Below are 7,420 nucleotides of genomic sequence, written 5' to 3' on the forward strand. Positions count from 1 at the left end.
AAAGCAGAATTAGCACAGGTACTAGTACTCAAGTAAAATCCTGTCTTCGGGATAGTTTGCTTCCAGTCATGCCAGGCCAGTTCAACACAGATTGCTAGAAAAACACATCTTGAACTCTGCAGCAGAAAAACAGTGTGAAGAAGGATAAAATTGTTTTTACAGATGCCAGTGTTGTTTCCTGTGAATTCTGCAACAGGGGTGCGTGGCAAAAACAGCGTGCAAAATACAATCGGTTCTGACAGAAAAGGAAGCTGAATCCAGGAGCCAAGGATGTGCCTCAATTTATTATATTATTAACTATCAACTGCTAGATTTTGAACAAAATTGTTAAATTAGTTAATTTAAGATCAATTAAAGTGTTAACTAAGCAAATTGTTAGATTGATTTGAGCTAAGTCACAGTCAGAAAGCTTGGGTTTTCAAGCGAAGGAGAAGCTAGAGAAAGAGGAGACATCTCCTTTAGCCAAGGTTCTCAATCCAAGTCTCGTCTGTAAGAGAAAAGGACACTGAAACACTAAGGGCAGCACAATAAAGGACTTAAAGTTTCATTGTGCCCAATGGCAATGCTAAAGAAAGTGCAGGAAGAACAGATGTCTGAAACTTTTGGGAACATTAAGTCTGCTACAACAACAGAAATAAAGATGACTGCCAAAGGCATTTGTACTATTCCTGTAACATTAAGAATTAGGGAAACATCCTTCAACAAACTTGTTTTATCTAATTCAACTTCACTGCTGAAAAGCAATGAAGAAATTGTGTTGAAAACAAGTGGAATGTCAGCCCTACAGGTACAAACTGAAACAAAAATAATGAGAACTTCCTGCTGGTAAGTTAATATGTTCAATTTAATTTCTGGTGTTTCTGCCAGAGCTTGAACATCTTAGTCTTTTCAATTTTCTCTGCAAATATGTCCATATTCACTTCACATTTCTCAGGCACCTGCCACTTGGTCTTAAAATCCATCCTTCTTGATCAATAATTCAAATGTGATCTAGTTTGCAATTGTATTTGTTGTGCATATTTTGCTGTAAGAACTACTGAGGAGAAGACTGAAGTTTTGACCCTGTTGACATCACTTGCAAAACATTAATCTGTTTTTTGTCAATGTGACATTTCATTATTGAAGTGCATACCCTTTATTTTATATGTTTTCAGAATTAATAATATCTCTAATGCATCCTCCATTCAGCAGCTCTGTTTACTTCTGAAATAGGATGCTGGTGCGTATGAGGTAAGAAACAAGAGTTACAGCTGGCATATCATTTCCAAAATAAAGGGCAAGTCAATGTGTGTAAGATTACCAGAATTTGGGTATAATTAAATCACATTTGCTAGATGCACAACATGGTCACATGAAAAGGTTCATTTTTCCTTTTGGCACATCTCAGCTGTGTGACAGTTATTACTTCTTATAATTCAATATCTTGGAACATTTCTATATCCAGTGGATTTCTCTGTGTTCTGAAGATAAGCAGGTTTAGGAAAAGAATGAAACAATCAAGCTTGTGATAAGGGAAAAAGGGATTGGCCCAGTTGCATACTCTGTCAGAAAGTGGGATTCGAACCCTCTTGTTAGGATAGTGATCTGAATGAACAAAGAGTTCCTTCTGAATCTTATTCGAAATTCAATCCTGAGATTTAAAAGACTGATGGGGAAAGAGAGATGAAATCAGTCTGGTCTTCCTTTATCTTTTTCTACACTGTCAAAATACTGCTTTTGCCAGAAATTTTGTTTTCAAGAAAAGAATTGTTGCTTTGGTGCAGCTCCATAGGAATGTCTGGGCCTCAGTTTTATCTGCAAAATTCTTCAGTGCTAAGTGCCAAAATGCAAACAAGCACCTGAATAACCTTAAGGCTGCAGATGATTCCAATGGAGCTATTTTCATAGATGGTTCCTTAAATGACTTGACATATTAGAGCTCATATGCTCATCTGCACACAGTGGTTAGTTCCACAGATTGCACAAATTAGTTCTTTTTTTCAATTTTGCTTTTCATTTTTCATTATCAAAGTGAAAATCTGGATGTATCATAGGATTTTGCATGTGACTGCAGGGAGTGAGGAAAATTTACAGGAACCTGCAAAATTTCAAACTTGCACAGTTTTCCTGTTTAAGATGAATGTGGTGAGATTAGATCAAACTGTCCTCTCTTGGGTAGCTTTTATGATACATCCTTTTACTTGTGCCCTAGTTTGCCCAAGCCATCTGTTTTTTTGTAAAAACAATTTTGTGAAAACCTACTCTAGTATCATAATGAAAGGAAATTATATTAGATATCCATAGAGAATCCATCAAAAAGCACTTTAAATTGCCCTTGATTGTTCAAATGCAGATCAAACAGAGAGGCAGATGTTGTCTGTAGGATTTTTCCACAGATAGTGTAAACCCAGAAGGTTTAATTATTGGCTGTAGACCTGGCTTACATGCTCAGGTCCCCATTTCTTACAAAGTAACTGGTGCCCTAGAACCTTGCCCTCACAGGAGAACAACAAGTAAAATGCAAACATGAAAAATGAAGGAAAAATATTTCATAAAGTATTTACATGAACATAGTATCACAATAGTACATAGTTTTATGTATTTATATATATATATGTATATATGTGTATATATATATATATATGTATATATATGTATATATGTATATATATAGTATATATAATTACAAAGTATCAGAATTTAGTCCATAGTTGACCTCAGTGCAAACGAGGATGGACCAAAATTGTGTAAATCACAGTTGGGGCTGCACTGTTATTTCCAGTTTTTCATTCTTATATTTTCCTATATGGAATTCTCACTTCACTTCTGTAAAGCCTTACTGCTTTTTTCATAAGCTGTCCTGATTCTATCACACCCTGTCTTGACAAGCACATACAGGCTCATATCTGAAGCTTATACAAAATATTAGTGCAACTAGGCTTTTATCCCTTAACCCTTCTTCTTTTCTTCTTAAATAAAAAGACTTGAAGTAATAAAATCCTGCTGACATTAGGAAAATTAGAATAATGGAGATTTTCTAGGGCTGTTTTAGAATTAACCCTCAAAAGAAGAGAGAAGCAAGAACTGAGGTTCAAGAGAAAAACCCAGTCCAGTACAAAAACAGTATCCCAAAATCTACTTGCAGTCCTGACAGCAAAATGGCTTGGGGTGACTAGCAGCCAAATTATCTTTGCAGCCCCCTCCTTCATGTGAGTGTGTAGTTTCTGTTGCCTTGCAGTTTTTCAGTAGCATCTATACATTTTCTGGGCACTGGTTTTGAAATGCACCGTATGCAGAAGGAGGAGCTGCCCATCGTGTCTGCCTCCTACAGTACCCAGGGAAAGGACGTTGAAAGCAGAAGCCCAAAGGCCTCATTTGGCCCTTGTGTGACATGGCTGGTATCTTCATGGCAGGATGGGATGGTTGCCCACCCAAGAGGAAAATTTCCTTCTGCTTTATCCTACAGTCCCAAACAAGTTCCTAGCAAGTTGAAACTGCCACCTTTTTCATCTGTTTTTGTGTGGGAGCAGAGGAAGGTTAGAGATTTGGAGACTCATAGTGGTTAGCCCAAGAATTTTGCAAACAAGGATTTACTGTGTCAAGATTTACAACCTTCCTTAAAATACTCCCATGTATAATACACAGAAAAAGGGAGGGAATAGACACACCTATTTATGTTCATTATTGTTAGGCCTGATGCTTTGACACCAAGAAATACTCTGTGTTAGTAACAGGATGATGTGTACAAAGAGGTGAAACTTTACCGTTTGCCCTGGGTCACAGCACAGGTGAGGATCTCCTGAGTCACCAAGTGCTGTCTCTGGCTAGCAGAGAAAATTGCTTATCATCTTGTTCATTATCTTATTCCAGCTCTGCTTTGCCATCCATCTGTCATAGGGGGCTGCTCTGGAAAACTGTCTGAGGGTTAGCCTCTGATCTCCATCCAACACGTATTGCTGGCCAGACAACAAGAGCACCTAAACTTTTGGCACTGCCTATGGCAATATCCAGGGGCAGTACTGTCACCTCTGAGTGACAATGCTGAGCTTCCTCCAGCACAACTTCTTGTTTCAACCGCAAAAACTTTCATTTTGTCTGCTCAGTTCCTTTAAAACCATCCTTCCCCAAGCAGCAGACTGCGTTCCAAATCTGTGCTCCTGTCTCAGCTGCTGCCTCATTTCCCATGACTGCCACAAAGGGTAATTACTGTCATCCCCAGAAGTGTCTTGGGCATCCTTTAAGTCTCTCCTTTCTCTTGCCCAGCCTAGAGCACAACTATTCTCAGCTGGCCATGCAGCAGCCAGAATTGGAGCACTCCTCACCCTGGCTGTGTGAGCAGGCTGGAGGGGAGCCTTGCTCATTTCTGTGACAGTGCATGCCTAAAGAGCATCAAAGCCAGCATGGGGGAGCATTGCAAAAAAAAAAAAAAGGTTTAAACAAACTTTTTTGGTTCTCCATCTGCACAGTAAACACAAGTAAGGACACAAGAACTCATTGCTAAACCTCTTTTTTGCAGTGCTGAACTTGAAATGACATGTTCTGCCTTCACTTCCCAAGCTCCTGAGGGCACTTGGGAACCGTGGTGCTTGCAGGAATGAGTCCTTTAAAGGTTCAAAGAAAGTGGAAAGAATTCTTCTCCACATACATTTCCACCTCCTCCTGCTGAAGCAACTCAAAGCTTGCTCTGGAATCAGCAACAGGAGTGTAACTAACACAAAGAATCAAACCAGAATAGTTCTGAGGAGGAAAGGTGGCTTCAGGCATCGTAGTGGACTATCACCTCCTCTATATAATATTTGTTTACACAGAAGATTACACAGATCATATACAGTGTGTGTTTTGGAAAAGAACGCTTTGTACTAATGTAGTAAACATTGCTACAGCTGGTGTACCAGCTTGGATTAATATTGGAAATTTGGCATAATATTCATCAACCTTATATCATCAAAGCAGCTTCAGTCTGAGCTGTGTTTGTAGCTTACTGCATAAAAAAACTCAGAAGTGTGATATTGTTTGCCTTGAATGATCGATTCTTTAGGGAATTTTTTTAAAATTTAGCTTATTTTCATGAACATCATCCCAAAACAAAATACCTATTTCAGCTTCCTTTTCCTGCTGTATTTTTCCCCAAATTTTAGAATAATAAAATTTTGAAATGAAAAATTTGGACTTTTTTCCAAAGCATGTAGGCATGACATTTTGGACATTTAATTTTTATTTTCTAGTGCATGAAAATAGTAATAAATCACAAATTTGAAGGTTTAAAGAGATCTGAGAAGCTGAGATCTGATTTGATTTGTAGTGAGTAAACTATTTGCCCCAGAACTGGCCTGGTTCTATTGTAAATACAGTAGCTGCTTTGCTATTAAAAACAGTAGTACAGCTAATGTAAAGCTAATGTAATCCAAAGAGATTCTTTCAAGTCACCATCCAAACAGAGGCTTTGAAGGTTATCAGATGAGAGATCACAGAGGACTAAGCCAAGTTACAGATGACTGGGCTTGTACCAGGGCTCCTCCGCGTTTACTCTCCTGGTTTTGAGAGTCCCTGCCAAGTCAAACACAAACACAAAGACTTCTTGACAGCCTGTGAAAAACATTTTGAAGGCAGAAAAATGTAAAATAACACATTGCCTCCGCCTTATGTTCTTGCCACTGAAAATGTGACCTGTGCCTTACTACAGATCTACAGGTATTTTAGTTTTCTAATATAAGGGTGCTTCATTTTATCTGTATTAATATAATGAAAATGTAGGCTGGCCTAGCAATAAAAAAATGAATGAACTAACATGCAAGGGATGTTCAAAAATGAAGTGCTTGTGTTGTCAGTCTCACAGAGTTTTATCATCGTGCTTCCTTCTTCCCCCATGGCTATGGGAAGTAGGAGTATTATCCACCTCTTGCAAACAAAAATTACATGAATTAATATCCCTCAAAGGACAATTCCCATCAGGCTCTGGGACTGACAAAATACTATATAGATGCAAATAGTAGGCATCTAGAACATCTACTCACATGAAATTAAGCTCAGCATGAAGCAGTTAGTCTGGGCAACAGAAAGCCTCTCTTCCAGCTTTAGGGCAGCCAGTGCATTTCTACTGTCGCAAGAGATTAAGAAATACACTGTGCTGTCCTAAGGAGCTGAATCGGCAGAAAACCCTGGGCTGAGACGCTGGTGATGAGACATTCAGTATCAGTTCTTGGGTAGAAAATGCCCCTCGGGCTAGGGCTGGGCTGCTCCAAACCTCCTTGGCAAGGAGACAGGAGGCACAGTCATCCAGTGTGCTTGGTGCTGGGAGCAGCTCCTCTGCAATCGCTTGAGGGCATTGAGACAGTTGGCAGAGAAGCCATCACGGCACCGAAATTAAATTTACAGGCTGCTTTCCCATGGCTGTGCTGGGACATAGCAGGGTGCTTTATAATTATGTTTTAGGAGCCTCCGCCCTCGTGCCCTAATTTCCAATTAAAGTTGTACCCTTCCCAGGAGAGATTGCAAACATCCTACAAACAGGGGGAGGAGGCCAGGAAGGACCATTCTGTGACGATCAGTAGTAGACAGCAACCTGGAGAAATTACTTTTATGCCACAACTAGCAGCTACTCAGCTTCATCACCTAATTGATTTTCTCTTCTAGACTTACTGACTGTGTATTTAAAGCCAAAAGGAAAAATGGACAGTGGGTGGAATGGAAATGTAGTGGGAACAAAAGGTGAGGGGAAACAGACAAGGCAGCAAAGCAGTGGAAAAACTGCAATGCTTCAGTCTGGATGCTATTCTTATTGTCAGCCAGCTGTGACTGTCTAGAGTGAAGTGCTAGGCTGGATGTATCAGCAAGAGATATTATTTTACAAGTTTGTTTTCCTAATCGTACCTAGGTGTTAGACAGTCTTCTCTGTAGGACTCCTCTCTTTACCCTTACCTCATCTTATGTGACCCAGATACTGCACCTAGAAACCAATGCTATTCAGTAATTTGATCTTTTGAAAGATAGAACATCAAAACTCTACAATTAGTAATATTTTAATATACTTCTTCACTTAAGTTTTGTGAACAGTCTCCTAGTTTTTATAAAATTTTATAAACCTTTATAAACCTAGTTTTTATAAACTGAAGGTTTGTATATATTTTTTTTCAGGTGTTGGCAACTTCTGATTCAGATTCAGAATGTGTAAGAGCTACATTTTCATCTCCAAAAGTTTGCCAATAGAAATTTCCTGGCAGCTTTAAATGACCAATAAACTGTTCTGAATGCCAAATGGCACAGAAGAAACTTGTGGTTAGACTTGTGATGGAGGCTGGCAGCACCTGCTTTAACGAGGAAGAAAGGTGCATGTAGCTGCTAAGAGCCCTCTGATTTATCGCATCTGAGCAGGTCTTCCTCCCCTCATGGGTTATGTTACTTGGTCAGTAGGTTGCAGCTGTGCAGGAAACATCTCTTACCC

This window comes from Cyanistes caeruleus, chromosome 2 (assembly GCF_971803275.1).
Source record: "Cyanistes caeruleus chromosome 2, bCyaCae1.hap1.1, whole genome shotgun sequence".
Classification (NCBI taxonomy): domain Eukaryota; kingdom Metazoa; phylum Chordata; class Aves; order Passeriformes; family Paridae; genus Cyanistes; species Cyanistes caeruleus.